General features: G+C 44.0%; 1 protein-coding gene and 1 pseudogene across 3 annotated transcripts in view; one reads left to right on the top strand and one right to left on the bottom strand.

Moving 5' to 3' along the window:
- Positions 1-23,807, top strand: part of LOC126263750 (uncharacterized) — a 498,031-nt gene that overhangs the window by 329,911 nt on the left and 144,313 nt on the right. The gene's annotated exons all lie outside the window — the stretch shown is intronic.
- Positions 5,344-5,461, bottom strand: LOC126191931 (5S ribosomal RNA; annotated as a pseudogene).

Raw genomic sequence — 23,807 nt, forward strand, 5'->3', positions numbered from 1 at the left:
GTATATTGTAACCTCCCCAGAGAAATTTAAAGTCAATATTTTAAATGTGACTAGAAATAGAACCTAGTGTAACCTCACAGCAATTAAATTTAAAGACAATGACAATTAAATGAAAATATAATAGCAATCTGACCCTGGTGTAAGCTCCCCACAAAATGAAAGTCAATTCAGTGATAATAAAATCTCAGTGACAATGAAAACGCAATTAGACCGAAATGTCGATCTTAGGGCCCTGTTCAATAATTAAACTCAAACTCTTACCTCAGTAAAACTGCATCTGCTCTTATTTTTAGCCATAGCTCGAAGGAAATGGATTGCAAAAAGTTTGAATTTAAGGGAAACTTTTCTTTAAGGAATTGTAACGGAAATATTCTTTCAAAAAAGGATTCTTTGTTAAAAATGGTTGCTTTAAAAAACAGAATTGTTATTGGGGCAATTCTTGAACAAATTAGTTAGTTAATTTACATTACATTATCAGATGTGCACAATGCTGCTTCATTACCTTATTAAAAAATATACCTTGTCGTGAATCTTGACCAGAGTGCCATGTCGACGCCCGCCGACTCCTCACACAAAAGCTAACTCCCTACATGCAACTGAACTCTACTGCGACTCGACCGCAACTGCACTCTCGCGCTACTACTCGCAACTGAACTGCAACTCTCGCGCAGTCAAGCGCAGACTAGTAACTCTCTGGTCAAAGATTTTATCATGCCTCGCCATCGCTGCCATCGAGTACATACGCGTTTCAATATCTAGCACCTGAGTTAAGTACTTTACTAAGCAGTCTTAACAAAAAATAAACTTTTCAAGGCGGCTTTTTTTTCATGGGAGCATTTTTAACATCAAACAATTTCATCATCTTACCTTACATCGCAATGACAGGAGAAGTAACACGTCGAAAATGTGTGTGCTGCTTCCTCAGAGTAGCTGACGCTAGTTCCTGAAAAAAGTGGAAACTGTCTGGATTCATTCCGTAGAACTCGCGGAATATTTCGTGTTGAAAGTCCTCACTAGAAAGCTCAAAGTTTGACATTTATAGCGCTTTAAGCACTGAGAAGCTCCAATAATGTCCTCTTCAGAAGGGCTCATTATTGCAACCGAAATTGAAACGTGATTCTTGCTGTCTTGTCGCATCGCATATCGCTTCATCCCAGTGGGAAACCGTGCACCGCACCGAAAGCGTGAGGTCGCGCGGTCTTCATTGGAGCGTGTATCACAGTGTGAACCACGCCTTGTGACGAATGTCTTACGTAGAGGGTTGACTACTAAGAACTATTGCTTGTGAATTGGTGTTTTAGACAGCGTATTGTCCAGCTGAACACTCAAAACCCACAGTGACATACTTGACGCTCTCACTTTCGAGCAGATTCACGGAACGTACGGAGAGCTCGTGCAGTAAGCCGGTGAGAGTTGCGCCCACCGTTAGACGGCGGCTGCGCACGCGTGCGCATTCCATGCGCTGGGCGCGCCGCCGCAGGTGTCGGCTGCACCCACTCTATTCGCGGTCAGGCACTGCGGATTTACAATTCCGATGGCCTGCACGCCCATTGTGTCTGCTTCAATCCGCGACCGTGTCCTCCTTGCCGACCTCGAGTGTCCTTTGTGTCGAGGTGGTGTCGCTACGGAGAAATCTGCGGCGACATCGCGGTGTGCGTAGGAGCCATGGAGGAATCCCGAGCACCCGATTCAGCAGTCTGGCATTCGTCCGTTTCACAAGCCGAAGGTATACAAATGGGTGCAGAAGCTGGAAAAAAAAGATACGGGTGAAGTGGGATGCTTGTTTTCGTATAGCAGGCTGGAATCCTGTCTTTCTTACTAGTATCAGGTCGATTCCCACTTTCATTTCAGCCATTTAAAGTAACTCGGCTACAATCGAAAAAAAAAAATGACTGATACGAGGGAACATTTGTGGTGAAAGGTATGTAATTATTTTGTGTCATTTATCTCTCATACACTGAAGCGCCAACGAAACTGGTATGGGCGTGCGTATTCAAATAAAGAGATATGTAAACTCATAATAAGGCGATGCAATCGGCAACGCCTATATTAAGACAAGAAGTGTCAGGCGCAGTTGTTAGATCGGTTACTACTGCTACAACGGCAGGTTATCAAGATTTAAGTGAGTCTGATCGTGGTGTTATAGTCGGCGCACGAGAGTTGGGACACAGCATCTCTGAGGTAGCGATGGAATTTTTCCCGCACGACCATTACACAAGACTACCGTGAATATCAGGAATACAGTAAAACTTCAAATCTCCGATATCAATGCGGTCGGAAAAAGATCCTGCAAGAACGGGACTGACGACGACTGAGGAGAATCGTTCAACGTGACAGAAGTGCAACCTTTCCGCAAATTGCTCCAGTGCTGGACCATCAAGTGTCAGCGTGCAAACCATTCAACGAAACATCATCGATATGGGTTTTCGAAGCCGAAGGCCCACTCCTGTAACGTTGATGACTGCACGACGTGAAGCTTAACCCCTGGCCAGAGCCCGTCAACACCGACATTGATGACTGGAAACATGTTGCCGGGTCGGACGAGTGTCATTCCAAATTGTATCGAGGTGATGGACGTTTACGGGTATGGACACAACCTCATGAATCCATGCGCCCTGCATGTCAGCAGGGGACTGCACAAGCTGGTGGAGGGTCTGTAATGGTGTGGGACGTGTGGAATTGGAGTGACATGGGACCCCTGATAGTCAGATGCGACTCTGACAGGTGACACGTACGTAATCATTCTGTTTGACCACCTGCATCCATTCGTGTCCATTTTGCATTCCGACGGACTTGGACAATTCCAACAGGACAATGCGACACCCGACACGTCCAGAATTGCTACAGAGTGGCACCAGGAACACTCTTCTGAATTTAAACATTTCCGCTGGCCACCAAACTCCCCAGACATGAACATTATTGAGCATATCTGGGATGCTTTGCAACGTGGTGTTCAGAAATCTCCACCCCCACGTACTCTTACGGATTCAGGCATTAGTCGACTCCATGCCACGTGGTGTTGCGGCACTTCTGTGTCCTCGCAGGGGCCCTACAGGATATTAGGCAGGTGCACCCGTTTCTTTGGCTCTTCAGTGAGTGTAAAGCATCAACTCACTTCCCGTGAAGAAGTAGTGTACTTGTATTTCCACTACCGGCTACGTACACCAACAAGCAATGTTCTTTGCTACTTGCTTGTGGACAGGTACGATGCATAGCTGTCACCATTCCGCTTGGTTCTTCCTCCTCGTGGCACTGTAGTGGCATTTGTATTCGCTATTATTCTATCATGGGGCTTGGTGTAAAGCCACATGCAACTGAAACTGTTTCCATATGTACCAAAGCATTCGGTTAAGTCAGACCCATCTGTCACCTGAAAATGTTTAAAGAACGTAACTGCTAGTGGAAATTAAAGCATTTGTTACCAGCAGCCGAGGAAATGTTTTACATATGTATTAAAATTTCAGTAGAAAAACAGAGTGACTCAGATTACACCAGAGCTAACCAATATCATTTTGTAGGAGGAGAGATAAATTTCATATTTAATATCAGATATGGTGTACCGCTACTTTCAGTTTTCAGGCAGGGTAAAAACTGAAGGAAGACAAGGAATAACAAGTCATTCTTTTCTTGGCAAATTAAATCTGTGGGCTCTAATCTCCCTGATTTTATCCTCATGGTCTCTTCGCGAGGTATACGGCAGGAGGGAGCAATATACTGCTTGCCTCCTCGGTGAAGGTATGTTCTCGAAATTTCAACAAAAGCCCGTACCGAGCTACTAAGCGTCTCTCTTGCAGAGCCTTCCACTGGAGTTTATCTGTCATGTCAAACCGCCGGAGCGATGAACACCCGGCACTCTTTCTGTTAGCAGTTCTTATTCGTCAAGCTACGCGATACAAGTTTTGTGGTGGTCAAAACGGAGTGAAGTTCATAAAAATATTCAAAGGGGGGCTTACTGGACACTGATCAAGATCCTTCAGTCACGTAGTTTGAGCAGAAAATCTAAAGTGACTGTCTATCGAACAGTCATAAGACCGGTGGTAATGTATGGCTCAGGAACATGGACAATGACTGTAGCAGAAGAAGAGCTCTTGAGAAGATGGGAGAGGAAAATATTAAGAAAGATTTTTGGAGCCTTGTGTAGGTGGGGCAATGGAGGATAAGGAGAAACAAGGCATTGGAAGAACTGTATAGAAATCCTGACTTGGTAACTGAAATTCAGTGTAACAGATGACGATGGCTGGGCCATGTAGAGCGAATCTCGGAGGATCGAGCTGTCAAAAAGGTTTACACAGGAAAGCCAGGTGGCAAAAGGAGCAAAGGGACCCGGAAATGATGGCTGGAGGATGTGGAAAATGATTTGAGAAAGACTGGAGACAGGATATGAAGGGAACGAGCAGAAAATCGTCAGGATTCGGGTGTGATCATCAGAGAGACCAAGGCCCTACATCTGCGGTAGCACCAAAGAGTAAGTAAGTAAGTGCGTGAATTCCTAAGGAACCAAACCGCTGAGGTCATCGGTCCCTAGCCGGCCGCGGTGGCCGTGCGGTTCTAGGCGCTGCAGTCCGAAACCGCGGGACTGCTACGGTCGCAGGTTCGAATCCTGCCTCGGGCATGGATGTGTGTGATGTCCTTAGGTTAGTTAGGTTTAAGTAGTTCTAAGTTCTAGGGGACTGATGACCTAAAATGTTAAGTCCCATAGTGCTCAGAGTCATTTGAACCATTTTCATCGGTCCCTAGATTTACACACTACTTAAACTAATGTATGCTAAGAACAACACACACATCCATGACCGAGGAAGGACTTGAACCTCCTGCGGGAGGGGCCGCGCCGGCCGCGGTGGTCTAGCGGTTCTGGCGCTGCAGTCCGGAACCGCGGGACTGCTACGGTCGCAGGTTCGAATCCTGCCTCGGGCATGGGTGTGTGTGATGTCCTTAGGTTAGTTAGGTTTAAGTAGTTCTAAGTTCTAGGGGACTTATGACCTAAGATGTTGAGTCCCATAGTGCTCAGAGCCATTTGAACCATTTTTTTGGAGGGGCCGCGCTATCCGTGACATGGCGCCTCAAGACGCGCGGCCACGCCGTGCGGCAGAGAAGTTCTTAGATTGTTCATAGGATCTAGCATGGAGTGTGTAAACTCCTCTCGAACAGGCCATGAAGGCCCAACGGTACCGACCGACCGCCGTGTCATCCTCAGACCACAGGCGTCACTGGATGCGGATGTGGAGGGGGCAAGTGGTCAGCACACCGCTCTCCCGGCCGCATGTCAGTTTCCGAGGCCGGAGCCGCTACTTCTCAGTCAAATAGCTCCTCAGTTTGCCTCACAAGGGCTGAGTGCACCCCGCTTATCAACAGCGCTCGGCAGACCTGGTGGTCACCCATTCAAGTGCTAGCCCAGCCCGACAGCGCTTAACTTCAGTGGTCTGACGGGAACCAGTGTTACCACTGCGGCAAGGCCGTTGGCTGGTGTGTGTAAAGTTTGCAAATAATCAAGATCCGAGTTAGTCTCTGCTCGGCACGCTCTTTTAACCTCTCAGTGCGCGCTACGTCCTGAAAGGCTTTGTAGGAACGGCGCAGATACCGTAACAGGGCGATAATGACTTTGCTTCGCTTTCTCGTAACGAGTGTTCTTTCAGAGTACCGCTTAAAGACGCCGGCAGCGGGAACGGCGAAGGCGGCTTTCCTCGCGTAAAGCACTCTCGGCGGAGCACCTGGCGTCACGGCAAGAGACGAGGACAACAGAAGTGTGCCCTGGGGGGAAAGCGTGCTTAACGCGGCTTACCCACTTCTGCTCCTTAAAAACCATGAACTCCGTGCCACACTAGCGTCAGGGTAGTTAACATGCAAGCGTCCAGTTATCTCTTAATGGCTGTCCCTGTAGCATCCAATTTGTGACATATAGTAGGCACTGAGAACGTCTTCCGTTACTGGGGTTATAAAGTTGACTTCAAACAGGAACACCTAGGTCTGAGTGACACAGCTCACCATAAAAGATTAGTCATTGTCAAAGGGGAAAGCTATGTCAGCCGCCGCCCCAATCTCTGTGAGGAGAGTTGCACCAAGACCTTCGCTGCTTTCGTCGTGACAATTTACCCTTATACTGCCAATTTCGTCGCTTTCTCCACTCTTGTTATGGGACGACGTTTGTACGAGTGGCTTTCCCATGCCATGTCCTCTGTTTTGAGAGAGTATAGAATGGTAAGAGGAGTACGCAACTAGTCATTTCTGTAATCTGGTTTTTGTGTTGCAGGGTGAGCAATAATTAATCTCCATGTTTGCGGTATTTTCCTTCATCAGCTACTTCAGTTGCAATTTTCTTTTTTTTCATTTTGGACGACCTAAATAAAAATTTAGTCCAGTTCATTGATCAATGTGGATTGTAAAAGAAAACGTAAAGGAGGGTTGTTCATCAAGACACAAATTTAAACCTTGCAAAGAATCAACACTGCCATCTGACGATGAGCTCAGGCCCGAAACTAATAATAGTGGTACAACAAAATGATTTCAAAAAAGCTTGACGCTAGTTGCACTTTTTCCTAAAGCGTAATTTATTTCAGGTGAGATTTGTCCCTTAAACATTGAAACTGTCAGTATTTCGATTGCACCTGTCTAAACGACGTCAAGAGAACTGTGGCTTAAGCTGTAGCAGACGTCCACCGAACATAATGATCCTTCATTGGCATACTCACGATCCTGTGAACGGTTTGGAAACTACTTCCACCACTGCATCTAAGCTCTCCGGACATAGTATTGACCTCCCCCCACCCTTCACCCCCACCCCTAAAAGAGTACACTGACAACTATGGAGCGCTGTGGACAACTGTGGGTCATGTGACCCTCCACGGATGACGTAACTCGCGCGCACGCGCGTGCACCAGTCAGTTATATGGCACTGACAGAGTAAGACAAATGGCAGAAAGGGGCAATCGTGTTAGGGGGTACTCATGACCACTCAGTGAATGAAGTTGCTCGTTTTGTTGGTATTGATTACATGTTCCTAGATCATTTGGACGAATCAGTGATGATTCTCTTAAGGAACATATCGTTCTCATTTGTGCGATGCAAAAGCTCTTCACAAATTGCGAGGTGAAGGTCTTTCTGGTCTCGACTCATGAGCCGTGGGACGTTTGGCGGCAGCACGATGCATTCCAAGATGCCGTGTCAGGATTTCATGACATGATCCAACTGAAATGTCACATTCTTCTGCAATCTCTCGGACAGTCAGCCTTCGACTGACACGCACAATTCCGTTGACGTACGTAACGTGAGCGTAATCGGTAGATGCCGAAGGGCGTCCTGAACGAGAGTCGCTTTTAACTTCCGTCCGGCCATTTTTAAACCGTGTGAGCCGGCCAGAGTGACCGAGCGGTTCTAGGCGCTACAGTCTGGAACCGCGCGACCGCTACGGTCGCAGGTTCGAATCCTGCGTCGGGCATGGGTGTGTGTGATGTCCTGAGGTTAGTTAGGTTTAAGTAGTTCTAAGTCCTAGGGGACTGATGACCTCAGATGTTAAGTCCCATAGTGCTCAGAGCCATTAAACTGTGTGAAACATTCGTAACATCGAGTACTGCTTAACCACTCATCACCCTAGGTTTCCTTCATAATTTTCTGTGTCTGTATAAAGGTTTTCTTGAGCTTCACGCAAAATTTAATGCACACGCGTTGCTCCTCGAACTCTGCCAACTCGAAATTCGCAAACTGTAAGACACAATGTTCTACTCAATACAGCACTGAACAATAACTAACAGACATACAACCATGAAACTTCCAACTGTTACACATTAGACATAGGCGTGTGTAAGGAGGCCAACCACATTTCGCTCCAATACACCATCGGCGCGAAATTACGAATGTTCCGGAACTTTTTGAACAGACCTCGTTTGCAATCGCAAGGCCCTCCATCGATAGTTGTCTGCTGTATCTGGCTCGCAAATCACGCATTTTGTTTATGAAATGCACGGGCATAAAATTCCTTCGTTACTTCTATTAAAATTCACGTATCATCACTTGTCCACTTGCTAGCCCTTTTGTTCTGTTTATAGTACACATAAGCAAAACTTCAATATCCATGAACATGTTTTAAGGCAATAACGAAAGTTCCATGTCCAGTCAGCAAGCAAAAGTTTCATTACAAATAGTACGACAATGCCTCGAAACGATATACTTCCGTAACACGTATTGCAGTAAAAAGTTCGATAAAATCTAGCGAAGTTATCACGGATTCCGAATGTGAATTAATCTGGGTGAAATTGAGTATCAAAGAACGGTTATAAATGGTGATCGGATGGAGTTATAGTTGTAGAGCGCTTCAGACAGAGCTTGCAGAATATCATTAGTAGTTTTCCTGATCATGCTGTTGTAAAAGGGGGTGACTTCAACTTGCCAGGTATAGATTGGGAGTGTTATGTCATCAAAACTGGTACCAGAGACAGAGAATCGTGTGGCATTGTTCTGGATGTCTTGTCCGAAAATTACCATGAGCAGATAGTTAGAGAACCAGCTCGTGATGGTAATGTCTTAGACCTCCTGGCAACAAACAGACGTGAACTTTTCGACTCAGTTAATGTAGAGGAAGGTATCCGTGATCATAAGGCTGTGACAGCATCTATGACGACGGGTTCTACAAGGAATGTTAATAAAGGTAGGAAGATATATTTGCTCAGCGAGGGTGACAGGATACAAATTTCAGAATATCTCAGCAGTCAGCATCAAACATTCGGTGTTGAGGACGAAGATGTGGAGAACAAATGGAAAAAAAATTCAAAGGCATCGCTCAATGTGCCCTAGACAAGTATGTTCCGAGTAAGGTTTTAAGGGATAGGAAACATCCACTATCGTTTTATAGCTGAGTTAGAAGAGCGCAACGTAAACAAAGAGCACTTCATCTAATGTTCTAGAGAAGTAAAAACCTAGCTGACAAACAAAAGGTGAACGAAGCGAAAATGAGCGTAAGGAGAGCAATGAGAAAAGCGTTCTGTGATTTAGAAAGTAAGACGTTGTCAGCCGATCTCAATAAAAACCCTAAGAGATTCTGGTCGTATGTAAAATCAGTAAGTGGGTCAAAATCATCTATTCATTCTCTCAGCGGCCACATTGGCACCGAAACGGAAAACAGAGAGAAGGCCGAAATACTGAATTCGGTCTTCCGAAGTAGTTTCACAGTGGAAAATCGTATCACTGTCTGTCCTTTCAGTCGTCGTGCGAACGTCGAAAAGGTAGATATTGAGTTAAGCAATCGCGGAATTGAAAAGCAGCTACAATCGCTTAGTAGTGGAAAGTCTTCAGGACCAGATGAGATACCTATAAGATTCTGTAAAGATTATGCGAAAGAGTTTGCTGCCTTTCTAGCAGTAATTTATAGTAGATAGCTTGAGCAACGAAAGTAGCTAACGACTGGAAAAAAAGGCAGGTCATGTCATTCTCGTTTTTAGGAAAGGCCGTAAGACAGATTCACACAATTATAGACCAAGATCGTTGACGTCAATCTGTTTTAGAATTATGGAACATGTTTTATGTTCAAGAATTATGACGGTTTTGGAAAATGAACAGCTCCTGTATAAAAATCAACATGAATTCCGCAAACAGAGAGCCTGTGAAACTCAGCTCGCTCTGGTCCTCCTTGAAATCCACAGCGCAGTGGACAACGGCGCTCAGGCTGATGCTGTGTTCCTCGATTTTAGTAAGGCATTTGACAGCGTCCCGCAATGTTGTTTAGTGAAAAAAATACGAGCTTACGGAGTATCGGAGCAGACCTGCGATTGGATTCAAGACTTTCTTGCAGATAGAGCTCAACACGTCGCTCTTAACGGAACTAAATCGACAGAGGTAAGGTAATATCCGGAGTACCACATGATAGTGTGATATGACCGTTGCTGTTCACAATATATATAAATGATCTAGTAGAAAACGTCGGATGCTCGTTAAGGCTATTCGCAGATGATGCATTTGTCTATACCAAAGTAGCAACGCCAGAAGATAGTAAGAATTTGCAGAGCGACCTGCAGAGAATTGATGAATGGTGCAGACCCTGGCAGCTGACTCTGAACGTAAATAAATGTAACATGTTGCGCATACATAGGAAAAGAAATCCGCTACTGTCCAGCTACACTATTGATGACAAACAACTGGAGACAGCGTCTGCCGTAAAATATCTAGGCGTAACTATCCAGAGCGACCTTAGGTGGAATGACCATATAAAACAAATAGTGGGAAAAGCAGACACAAGACACAGATTCATCGGAAGAATCTTAAGCAAATGTAACTCATCCACGAAAGAAGTGGCTTATAAGGCGCTTGTTCGCCCGATTCTTGATTATTGTTCATCTATTTGGGATCGCTATCAGATATGACTGAAAGAGAAGATAGAGAAGATCCAACGAAGAGTGGCGCGTTTCATAACGGGATCGTTTAGCTGGCGAGAGAGCGTTACGGAGATGGTAAACAAACTCCTCTGGGAGACGTTACAAGAGAGACGTTGTGCATCACGGAGAGATTTGCTATTGAAATTGCGGGGCAGCACTTTTCAGGAGGAGTCAGACAATATATTACTTCCCCCCCCCCCCCCCCCCCCACATACATCTCGCGCATTGACCACGAGGAGAAAATTCGAGAAATTAGAGGCAATACAGAGGCTTGCTGACAATCATTCTTCCCACGCACGATTCGCGAGGGTTGGAGGGATCAGATAGTGGTACCGAAAGTACGCTCCGCCGCGCACCATTAGGTGGCTCGTGGAGTACGATGCAGATGTAAATGTAAGGTACAGTTTAAAAAATTCTCTAATGACCAATAGGATGTTTCCTGTAATTTTATTACAACAAACTGTATCAATAAACAACGGGTTTTTGAGGGATCCTCAATCTGCTGGTACTTTGAAACGACATACATTCATATGATGATGTTAGCTGTAATATGAAACCCACAAAATATGGGCTTCAGGTGACATCCAACAGGGCATCACCCGACTCTGTACTGAGAAGAAATGGTGTCCACGTGACGTTCTTCCATCACACTGGAGGTATTTACAGAATATCTGTCATGCTTGATAGTCTCAACACGTTCGGAAAGACACCCCAATGCGCATTTTCCACGCTATGTCCTCATAAACTCGACACGTTGAGGTTAGAATGCAGTCCGTGTGAAAAACGGCTTAACTGTGACATGCCCTTAGGGACACGCATGAGACATTAAGTGTTGATTTTATAGCTAGTTTATGTGTGATGGTTGCAAAATGCTAACACGAATACTTTGCAGAAGAACGGAAAAGATGGTAGAAGCCGACCTCAGGTAAGGTTGGCTTGGATTCCGGAGAAATGTAGGTATACTCGAGGCAATACTGCATGCGACTTATCATACAAGATAGGTTAAGGAAAGGCAAACCTATGTTCATAGCATTTGTAGACTCAGAGAAAGCTTTTGACAGTGTTGACTGGGGTACTGTCTTTGAAATTCTGAGAGTATCAGAGGTAAAATGCAGAGAGCCAATGGCTATTTTAGAACGTTTAAAGAAACCAGACGGCAGTTATAAGAGTCGAGGGGTATGAAAGGGAAGGATTGGTTGAGAAGGAAGTGAGACAGGGTTGTAGCCTACCGTATGTTATTCAGTCTGTACAGTGAGCAAGTAGTAAAGGAAACAAAAGAAAAATTTGGTGTAGGAATCAAAGCCCAGGAAGAATAAATAAAAGCTTTGAGATCTGCCGATGACACTGTAATTCTGTCTGAGGCAGCAAAGGAGCTGTGAGCGCAGCTGAACGGAATGGACAGTGTCTTGAAAGGAGGATATAAGATGAACATTAACAAAAGCAAAACAAGGATAATGGAGTGTTGTCGAATTAAATCGGGTGATGCTGAGGGAATTAGATTAGGAAACGAGACACTTAAAGTAGTAGATGAGTTTTGCTATTTGGGCAGCAAAATAACTGATGAGGGTCGAAGTAAAGAGGATGTAAGATGTAGACTGGCAATGGCAAGAAAAGCGTTTCTGAAGAAGAAATTTGCCAACATCAAGTTTAGATTTAAGTTCAAAATGGTTCAAATGGCCCTAAGCACTATGGGACTTATCATCTGAGGTCATCAGTCCCCTAGACTAAGAACTACTTAAACCTAACTAACCTAAGGACATAACACACATCCATGCGCGAGACAGGATTCGAACCTGCGACCGTAGCAGCAGCGCGGTTCCGAACTGAAGCTCCTAGAGCCGCTCGGTCACAGCGGCCGGCTTAGATTTAAGTGTCAGGAAGTCTTTACTGAAAGTATTTGTATGCAGTGTAGCCATGTGCGGAAGTGAAATATGGACGATAAACAGTTTAGACAAGAAAAGAAGCTTTTGAAATGTGGTGCTGCAGAAGAATGCTGAAGATTATTTAGGTAGATCACGTAACTAGTGATGACGTAGTGAACAGAACTGGGGAGCAAAGAAATTTGTGGCACAATTTGAGTAGAGTAAGGGATCAATTGGGAGAACACGTTCTGAGGTATCAAGGGATCACCAGTTCAGTACTGGAGGGAATGGTGGGGGATAAAAAATCGCAGAGAGATACCAAGAGATGGGTAGACTAAGCAGATTCAGAAGGATGTAAGTTGCAATAGTTGCTCGGAGATGAAGAGGCTTGTGCAGGACAGAGTAGCTAGGAGAGCTGCATCAAACCAGTCTTCTGACTGACGACCATAGCACATATGTGATGAAAGTACTTAAACACTGTAGTGTCCATTATGGGTGGCATAAAGCAGACGCAAGTACTGCGTTAAGAACCGACGGTGATAGTTTTCCGAGAATAAAAACCTATCTAAGGAGAGTAAGAAGCAGGAACAGGGGGGGGGGGGGGGGCAACGTGTAGCTTCCGCAGTGTTGCCAGTTAACAGGGTGCGAAGTGCTTTCTCCACGTGTGCACACGCATCACGCACTCGCTTTCTTAAATGCTGAGGGTCGTTCCCTAGGTAAGGTCAAACCTGCCAGAGTAGCCGAGAGCGCTAACGCGCTGCTTCCTGGACTCGGGTAGGCACGCCGGCTCCGGATCAAATCCGCCCGGCGGATTAATGACGAGGGCCGATGTGCCGGCCAGCCTGGATGTGGTTTTTAGGCGGTTTTCCACATCCCGCTAGGTGAATGCCGGAGTGGTCCCCATGTTCCGCCTCAGTTACACGGCTCGCAGACATCTGAACATATTCGCACTATTCTATGGATCACACTCGACGCAGACAGTTCGGGTACACTAATTCTGTCGCGGGGGAGTACGGGGTGGCGGCAGGTAGGGCGTCCGGCCACCCCTTAACCATTAACATGCCAAATCCGATTAACGGTGGCTCACCCTGCGTAACTGTGGGACAAGGCTCAAGCGATAGAATAGAATAGTTCCCCAGGTAAGGTCAAGGCCGACTTCCAATCCTGGCTTAGTCTCTGGACTGCAAACAAAAGTTTTCATTCTGTGAGACACCTCGTCTAGTGAACGGGGGAAATACTTTCGCGATAACGTTTCAAGCCAGCAGACTGTTGTAATGTGACCCTCCTCCACAGTTCCCCGTCGCTCCTGGATAACTTGTTGGGCTGAGGAATCTGACGCGGACTCTCAGCTCTTGGCATTCAGAGGCCGTCGCCAGTCCGGTCACAGAGACGGTATTCGGAATTCAGGCGCGGCTCCAGCATAGCAAGTGTTTTGAGGCGGCGGGGGACGAGGTGAGCGCTGAGGTGGCGGCTCGACAGCGCCGCAGCCCGGCCCAGACTGGGGCCCTTGGCGGGCGCCGCTGCCCGAGACTTCCCAGTTACTTCTGCTGCGTTCCTCTGAGGTAACGGTCGGACACGCCCTCCGTGACGCACGTCGCTATATCGTGTTCACGCGGTGGCCTTCGAATCTCATCGATGGAAATAGTTATCGTTTTCTGGGTGCTGAGCGAGAAAAGAACAAGGCAGCTTCATCTACATCTACATCTGCATCTACATCTACATGGATACTCTGCAAATCGCATTTAAGTGCCTGGCAGAGGGTTGATCGAAGCACCTCACAACTCTCTATTATTCTAATCTCGTATAGCGCACGGAAAGAATGAACACCTATGTCTTTCCGTACCAGCTCTGATTTCCCTTATTTTATCTTTGTGATCGTTCCTCCCTATGTAAGTCGGTGTCAACAAAATATTTCCGCATTCAGAGAGGAAAGTTGGTGATTGGAATTTCGTGATAAGATTCCGTCGCAACGAAAAACGCCTTTCTTTTTAATGATGTCCAGCCCAAATCCTGTATCATTTCTGTGACACTCTCTCCCATATTTCGCGATAATACAAAACGTGCTGTCTTTCTCTGAACTTTTTCGATGTACTCAGTCCTATCTGGTAAGGATCCCACACCGCGCAACAGTATTCTAAAAGAGGACGGACAAGCTTAGTGTAGGCAGTCTCCTTAGTAGGTCTGTTACATTTTCTATGTGTCCTGCCAATGAAACGCAGTATTTGGTTAGCCTTCCCCACAACATTTTCTATGTGTTCCTTCCAATTTAAATTGTTCGTAATTGTGATACCTAGGTATTTAGTTGAATTTACGGCTTTTAGATTAGACTGATTTATCGTGTAACCGAAGTTTAACGCGTTCCTTTTAGCACTCGTATGGATGACCTCACACTTTTAGATATTTTAAGGTCAACTGCCACTTTTTGCACCATTCCGATATTTCTTCTAAATCGTTTTGCAGTTTGTTTTGATTTTCTGATGACTTTATTAGTCGATAAACGACAGCATCATCTGCAAACAACCGAAGACGGCTGCTTAAATTGTCTCCCAAATCGTTTATATAGATAAGGAACAGCGAAGGGCCTATAACACTACCTTGGGAAACGCCAGAAACCACTTCTGTTTTACTCGATGACTTTCCGTCAATTACAACGAAGTGTGACCTCTCTGACAGGAAATCACTGATCCAGTCACATAACTGAGACGATATTCTATAAGCACGCAATTTCACTACGAGCCGCTTGTGTGGTACAGGGTCAAAAGCTTTCCGGAAATTCAGAAATACGGAATCGATCTGAAATCCCTTGTCAATAGCAATAGTCAAATACACCTCAGATCGAGCTTCAGTGTCGACAATGTGCCTATTCTTTGGTCCATTGTTGATGGTCGCTAAGGTGTTGTCAGGAGCAATTCTATATCGCAGCTGCTTGGGACTTTACGGAGAAGAGTGAGCTGCGCTACGCTACCAGCTCCACGTACTCGTTTACATAATGCATAAAAATCAGAAAAATCTACCTTTAACGTGCACTAATTGCTGTTGTCAATATTGTTGTTGTTGTGGTCTTCAGTGCAGAGACTGGTTGCATGCAGCTCCCCATGCTACTCTATCTTGGTCAAGCCTCTTCATCTCCGAGTAACTATTGCAGCCTACATCCTTCTGAATCTGCTTAGTGTATTCATCTCTAGGTCTCCCTCTACGATTTTTACCCTCCACGGTTCGCTCCATTACTAAACTGGCGATCCCTTGATGCCTCAGAACATGTCCTACCCTTCTTCTAGTCAAGTTGTGCCACAAACAAATCTTCTCCCCAATTCTATTCAATACCTCCTCATTAGTTATGTGATCTACCCATCTACTCTTCAACATTCTTCATTTCGAAAGCTCTTTATCGTCCGTGTTTCACTTCCATACATGGCGACACTCCATACAAATACTTTCAGAAACGACTTCCTGACAGTTAAATCTATACTTGAAATTAACAAGTTTCTCTTCTTCAGAAACGCTTTCCTTCCCGTAGCTAGTTAACATTTTATATCTTCTCTACTTCAACCTTAATCAGTTATTTTGCTCCCCAAATAGCAAAACTCATCTACTACCTTAAGCGTCTCATCTCCTAATCTAATTCCTTCAGCATCACCTGATTTAATTCGACTACATTCCATTATCCTCGTTTTATTCTTGTTGATGTTCATCTTATATCCTCCTTTCAAAGCGCTGTCCATTCCTTTCAACTGGTCTTCCGAGTCCAGCGTTTCTGGTAGAATTACATCATCGTCAAACATAAAAGTTTTTATTTCTTCTCCATGTATTTTGTTTCCTTTACTATTTGCTCAGTGTACAGGTTGAATAACATCGAGGATAGGCTACAACCCTGTCTCACTCCCTTCTCAACCACTTCTTCCCTTTCATGCCCCTAGACTCCTATAACTGCCTTCTGGTTCTTGTACAAATTGTAAATAGTCTTTCGCTCTCCATATGTGACCCCTGACACCTTCAGAATTTGAAAGAGAGTATTCCAGTCAACATTGTCAAAAGCTTTCTCTAAGTCTACGAATGCTAGAAATGTAGGGTTGCCTTTCCTTAACCTATCTTCTAAGATAAGTCGTAGGGTCAGTATTGCCTCACGTGTTCCAACATTTCTACGGAATCCAAATTGATATTCTCCGAGGTCGGCTTCTACCAGTTTCTCCATTCGTCTGTAAAGAATTCGTGTTAGTATTTTGCAGTCGTGACTTATTAAACTGATAGTTCGATAATTGTCACACCAGCTTTCTTCGGTGTTAGAATTATTATATTCTTCTTGAAGTCTGAGGATATTTCACCTGTCTCATACATCTTGCTCACCAGATGGTAGAGTTTTGCCAGGGCTGGCTTTCCTGAGGCTATAGTATTGTCAATACTGTAGAGTTAAATTATCTGAGTTCCTCTACAAAATACGTGTGGGAAGCTAAGGGCAAGTCATCACAGAGAAACTTCTGTATTTCTACATTATCAGCATAATTTTGTATAGGTATAACTCGACGATCTGTAGCTTGTCAAGGGCGTTGAGGAGAGTAGTGCTGGTGGTGGTGGGGGATTATAGGTTTAAAGAGACTAAACTTTCAAGGTCATCAGTCTCTCCTTCAGCGTATAAGAAAACCATATTGCCATGGTAAGGATTTGATAGTAATATATGCAGGGTGATGCAGTGTATGGGTGCAGGATAACAGATACGGCTAACGTCATACATAGTAACATTTTTTGTGATATATTTTGTGATTTACTCATATTCAGTACAGTTGTACCTACACATTTACGCGGCAGATTTCTATACGGTGTGTGCATGGTAGCTTGTTACCAATATCAGTGGCTTCGGTCTACTCATCCTACGATTGGAGCGAAAGATGCTCGCTAAATTCTTATCTAGTATCTATGTTCTTGATGTGCGTATGAAATGTGCTTTGGAGGCAAATATCCAGTGTGAACAGAAATAACCGAAAATAAGAGGCCTATTTGGCAACTGCCTCACTCCAATTATCTTGGCTGTATTGATATCACTTGCCTAACAAAACGAGAAAATAATGGAGTGCTATAACTGATGGATGTGTCAGTTCGATTTACGCCTCAGAGACATGAGTGACGGTTGCTAATCATCTTAATAATATACATGGATCAGAAATGAGGTTCCTGAGATTCGTATTAGGCTGCACAAGGCTGCGTGAATGAGTAATGGCGATGTGCGGAGAGGATTGGCTATTTAAAAAATGAAGATAGAATAAACGAAAATAAAGAAATACATTCCTCACATCGGAACAGAAAGCAAGAGCGAAGAATACCGAACGTGTGCTGTATCATATACACCTAATAGTAAAAGAGGCACTGGAAGACCGAGGAAACGTTCACAATAACTTCGTCTGTGACTGGAATAAGCGAATCGTCTACTTCCAGTGGCTCTGAGCACTATGGGACTTAACTTCTGAGGTCATCAGTCCCCTAGAACTTAGAACTACTTAAACCTAACTAACCTAAGGACATCACACACATCCATGCCCGAGGCAGGATGTAGCGGTCGCGCGGTTCCAGACTGAAGCGCCTAGAACCACTCGGCCACACTGGCCGGCCGTCTACTCATCGCAAGAAGTATATATCCTCTCAGGTAAATAATGTACGTATTAGTACATTAGGTACAGTTATGATTAATGAAATGTGTGTAAAGATAAGGTAAAAGTGTTATCAAGCCAAAGATTGTTTTGAACACCATAGTGCTTGACTGGGCATGGCCCTGTTAGAGATGTTGAAACCTCATGAAACCTCCCCTTAGAAAAATTTATGAATAATTGTGCTGATAAACCCCTTAAGTTATTTGATTTTCAAACAGATGAGCAAAACTGAACGTGCACAGACATTTCTCTCTTTACGAATTCAGATCATCAATAAACTGACACACAATATTTTTAGCACAACGCAATCTGACTTTCAATAATCCCTACAAAAGAATGGGCCTGACTAACAATAATCTATACCTTTCATTAATCACTTGTTGTTCTTGTGGTCTTCAGTCCTGAGACTGGTTTGATGCAGCTCTCCATGCTACTCTATCCTGTGCAAGCTTCTTCATCTCCCAGTACCTACTGCAACCTACATCCTTCTGAATCTGCTTAGTGTATTGATCTCTTGGTCTCCCTCTACGATTTTTACCCTCCACGCTGTTCTCCAATGCTAAATTTGTGATCCCTTGATGCCTCAAAACATGTCCTACCAACCGATCCCTTCTTCTAGTCAAGTTGTGCCACAAACTTCTCTTCTCCCCAATCCTATTCAATACCTCCTCATTAGTTACGTGATCTATCCACCCTATCTTCAGCATTCTTCTGTAGCACCACATTTCGAAAGCTTCTATTCTCTTCTTGTCCAAACTGGTTATCGTCCATGTTTCACTTCCATACATGGCTACACTCCATACAAATACTTTCAGAAACGACTTCCTGACACTTAAATCTATACTCGATGTTAACAAATTTCTCTTCTTCAGAAACGATTTCCTTGCCATTGCCAGTCTACATTTTACTCCCTAAATAGCAAAACTCCTTTACTACTTTAAGTGTCTCATTTCCTAATCTAATTCCCTCAGCATCACCCGATTTAATTTGACTACATTCCATTATCCTCGTTTTGCTTTTGTTGATGTTCATCTTATATCCTCCTTTCAAGACACTGTCGATACCGTTCAACTGCTCTTCCACGTCCTTTGCTGTCTCTGACAGAATTACAATGTCATCGGCGAACCTCATAGTTTTTATTTCTTCTCCATGGATTTTAATTCCTACTCCAAATTTTTCTTTTGTTTCCTTTACTGCTTGCTCAATATACAGATTGAATAACATCGGGGAGAGGCTACAACCCTGTCTCGCTCCTTTCCCAACCACTGCTTCCCTTTCAAGCCCCTCGACTCTTATAACTGCCATCTGGTTTCTGTACAAATTGTAAAAAGACTTTCGCTCCCTGTATTTTACCCCTGCCACCTTCAGAATTTGAAAGAGAGTATTCCAGTTAACATTGTCAAAAGCTTTCTCTAAGTCTACAAATGCTAGAAACGTAGGTTTGCCTTTTCTTAATCTTACTTCTAAGATAAGTCGCAAGGTTAGTATTGCCTCACGTGTTCTAACATTTCTACGGAATCCAAACTGATCTTCCCCGAGGTCGGCTTCTACCAGTTTTTCCATTCGTCTGTATAGAATTCGCGTTAGTATTTTGCAGCTGTGACTTATTAAACTGATCACTTACCTCACAAAAATCTGCGTTACTCGAACTACTGCAATACAGCGAGCGCCAATATTGCCAGCTAAATAATAGATTCTAACTACTGAAGTCACTGACTACTGATAGGCATAGTTAGATTTTGATAGAGAACAAACAATGTATTTACCTTAATAGTGTTCAAAAGTCATAATATATAGATATCAGTTCATGACATCCAGTCTTACAAATTTACTGTCTCTGATGGACACACGTCCAGATCATCCGCTCTGAAAACTCCGCCATCTCTCTCTCCCCACATCCACCACTGCTGGAGGCTCACCTCCAACTGCGCAACGCTACGCGCTGTTCACATCCAACTGCCCAACACGGCAATAGCGAATATTACAACAATGCCAACCAGCCACAGACTGCACACAGCACAGCCAATGATTTTCGTACAGAGCGCTACGTGGCGTTACCAATATAAAAAACTAAACAGCCTACTTACAATGTCTTCCGCTGAGCTTTGAACCCTCTTACGCAGTCAGCTGCAGAGGAACCTGTTGTTCACAGTGGACTCCGAAACACGGTGCAACTCGGAATTTTTGTCAGCAAACACTGCTAGAGGTGAAAGAAGTGGTAAGTGACTTGTAAAAATCCTAGGACCGACCGGAGAACGAAACAAACAGAGCCATATATTTTAGTTTAGATTGTGAAAACGCTATTCGATATTTAGGTCACTTCTCAAGCTATAGAGGGTTGTTGCAAAGTATTTTTCGTAAGATGCTATTGGAGGGAGATGACCCGCTCAGTCGGAAGAAAGATAGGTTCGGATAACAGTTATACATCCCTTGAAGGAAGCACTATCATTCCTTTAAAGTGATTATGGTAACGATGGAAAGCCTTCATCAGAAATTGAGCCTACTCACTACGACAGTTTCTGAGAAGTCCAACAGGAATTTTTTTCCAAAAAATAGAAACTGGGGGGGGGGGGGGGGGGGGGGCTTGTAGAGAAGCATACGATGCCGAAATGTATGGTAATATGTGACGGTATAGGCGTATTTAAGTGACCTCGAGAACCTCCGTCTACCGCCTTTGAATACATTACAGAAGTGAAAGTGTCTTCTCGTCACTTTAGCTTGCTTATTTCTCATGCTAATCAGTCATTCTCTAGGGAGTGGTAAATGATAGTGTCGACAGATAAGATAGTTATTGAAATCCCTTTTATTATGGCACTCTTATGTTCTCTCTCAAAATGTATTAACTGACGGAGAACTTGGTAAAAGCAGAAACTCTTTATTCATTCAAATCATTCTTGGTATCTACTGGAATGATTTCTTCGCGAACTGAAAGTATGTGTCGCTAGGACAGTGGCATCAACTAACTACGTTGCAATGCGAGAGACACTGTCTGCGAGGAAGATGCATAACAACGTAGGCTTTAAGATGAAAAATACGTGGATTCAGCAAGACGGCGGTGCGTCACTTGAGGCTTGAGGCTCAATCACATCTGTTTGCAGATCGTTTGGGTGGAGCGTCATTTCATGTATCATTGCAACTGCTCCGTTTCAGAGATATCAATGTTTGTGAATTCTTTCTACAGTGACACCTTGAATTGGAAGCACATAAACTTCAGACTGAAAAGGAACCCTGACATTCCTCGAGTCGTTAACATTCTGAAGGTCGCACAGAGGCTAGTTGTGAACGATAAAATGTAATGCATACTGTCGAAGTTACTTACAGTACTAAAGCTGACAACCATTCTCAGTTATATAGCCAGTGGCATACTATGTTTTGTTTTGTTCTGTTAGTGCGTTCCAATACAAATATTCCTGTTTTCCATAGGCCACTATGTACAGTACAGTCCCGAACGAGTAATGGGCTGGTGTGGGACAAGAGACGAAGAGAGACACAACAGTTTTGAATAAGATGTTTCGTGAACGCTCGGAGAAATAACATACCGTGGTTCATAGCTCTGAGGAAGCAAGCAGCTGACACATGTAGAAAAGTCTTATTTTTAATTAGTTTTCCGTGATTCCCATCGCAAACGAATAACTGAAGGGGGTAAAAAACCCGGGCAGACACGAGAAGATATCGGCTGGAATAACAATGATTAGACAGAGATTCAGAGGTCAAATGCTGGACTGCAAAGCGTATCCAGGTACGGACATAGACGCAGATCGTTATCTAGTAGAGAATAAGGGTAGGGGGAAATTACAATAGAAATTGACAATTTAGAACAAGATAATAAAAAGGCGAAATTCTCGGTGACAGTGGCAATATCGAGAGTTGTTCAGGAGGAGACGAGATGAATGTGATAAAGAGGAAGATAATCAGGGAACGACATGATACCGTAGGTACCAAGATGGCAGTGGCACAAAAGCCATAGGTTATTCAGGAAGTACTCTAACTCATCAGTGAAAGGAGAAACTATAAGAATATGGTAGGGAGCCAGCAGGAAAGATCGGTTAAGATTAAAATTACAAAGACGTGAGACTATCGAAGGAAATCAAGCAGCATACAGAGTGAACGTAAATTGGGGAAAGTAAAATGTAAAAGCGTTCACCTAAAAGGAGTAGGCAGGAAGACTGTTTATTGCGGAAGAAAGGACGTACAGAAAGGAGTAGCACAGAGATGGCCTGTTCGATGAGGAAGAGGAAGAAATACGTGATCCAGAAAGGCTGTCAGCCTTTGACGGAGCAGTGAATAATGTGGGCTCTAATTCGTCAGCAGAAGTCGATGCTACACATTCAGAGCTACTCAAATCTGTGCTCGTCAATAACAGCTACGTTATTGGAGCTGATTTCAAAAATTTATGAAACACTTGACTTGTAAGTACTATGGACCTTAGGTTTTTTTCATGTACACCAAGTCTTGTTAGAAGCGAGTCAGTTAAACTGCTGGAAATGGAAAACAAAATTCCCAGACCCAGCAGTGGCTGAATGCCCCGGAGCTTTGTTACGGTAATCTCGACAATCATGATTACAGCAATAAGCCACTAATAACGTATAAGGACGCACAGCGTATGTGTCTCCTGTTACTGTATTTTATGGAAGTCGGAGGTTAGCTGGACGTTTGCTTCAGTGCACGTGAGAAAGTACATACGAACGGTAATCCGGCCGGCCGACGTTTTGGAGTGATTATCATTAACCTGACGGGTGGTAGTAAACCGCTTCCCACCTACCGCTTTGAAATACCAGAGCGGAAGACGTAACGACAGAAGCAGCATTAGACAGCTCTTACAAATAAGGTGCGGAGGAGAAGTTTACTAGATATTTCGCGAGAAGAGCGGGTAAAAAGAAAACGAGAATATCTAAGGAGCAGCTTCGTTCTTTCGTGAATATGTGGTTAACCTGTCTGAGTATCCTTCCTCTCCGCACGGTAAAAACCCTCTCGCTAACATACGTCTCGGTGGCCAACATATGCAGAAGCACTTTCAAGGCTCAGTTTATGTTCTCCGATATTCTCCGGCCAAGGTCTCGTTTTTCTTTTAGCAGCTAGCTGTCCTTCGACTGCGACTCGGATTATTTACTTAGGACGTCTTACCTCTCACATTGTCTTCTGTGTTCAAGGTAAACTGGCTTCTTCTACGTTGGGAATGTCGAGAATTTTATCGATCTAGTTAATACGTTGACTGTCGACTAAGAGTTAGTCGCACCTTAACGAGTAGCCGCTGGCGCCAACAGAGCGTTAAAGCTCTTACGAAATGAGATTGTCCGTGAAATTAGAAACAGAAACAGATGAAAGAGATACATGAAATTTACAGATCGTGCCTGTCAGAGATAGGAATAGATCATGAACGTGGTATGCCAGAATTTTTATTTCCTCACTGAGGATACCGGAAGATAAAAGTTCACACAAAAGCTCCTACACATAAAATTGCTCCAGACGCAAAATGTAAACGTCGTATAAGAAAATGCTAATAAAAATGTTTTATTGCTGATGACAGGTTTTACACATCTTTCTCAACAAAGAGCCTGTCGTTCGCAAATCAGATAAAAGCAGTGTGGTTCACGAAGTTTCCTCTGTTGGGGTCACATTTTATGTGGCTTTATTGATCGAGATTTCTTCTCAGTGGTACATAAAACAGCAAAAGAATAAAACTGGTCTTTTATACTCGTTTTCTAGTGGTATTTTATCTCCTATCAAAATCTGGATATATTCTTCTTTGGAAGATAGGAGTCTGACGCAAGTTGCAGATGCTTGACTATATTACTAAATGAGCACTGTACAGATGTTCTCCATTAATGAGTGAAGCTGTCAGTATAACATATTGTATACCATCATCCCTCACAAATTCTCAGAGATAACTGTTTGTTCGTGAATATACTTCACATGATCGTAGCCTCGTTAGCAGTTAACAATATGAA

This window comes from Schistocerca nitens, chromosome 6 (genome assembly GCF_023898315.1).
Source record: "Schistocerca nitens isolate TAMUIC-IGC-003100 chromosome 6, iqSchNite1.1, whole genome shotgun sequence".
NCBI lineage: Eukaryota > Metazoa > Arthropoda > Insecta > Orthoptera > Acrididae > Schistocerca > Schistocerca nitens.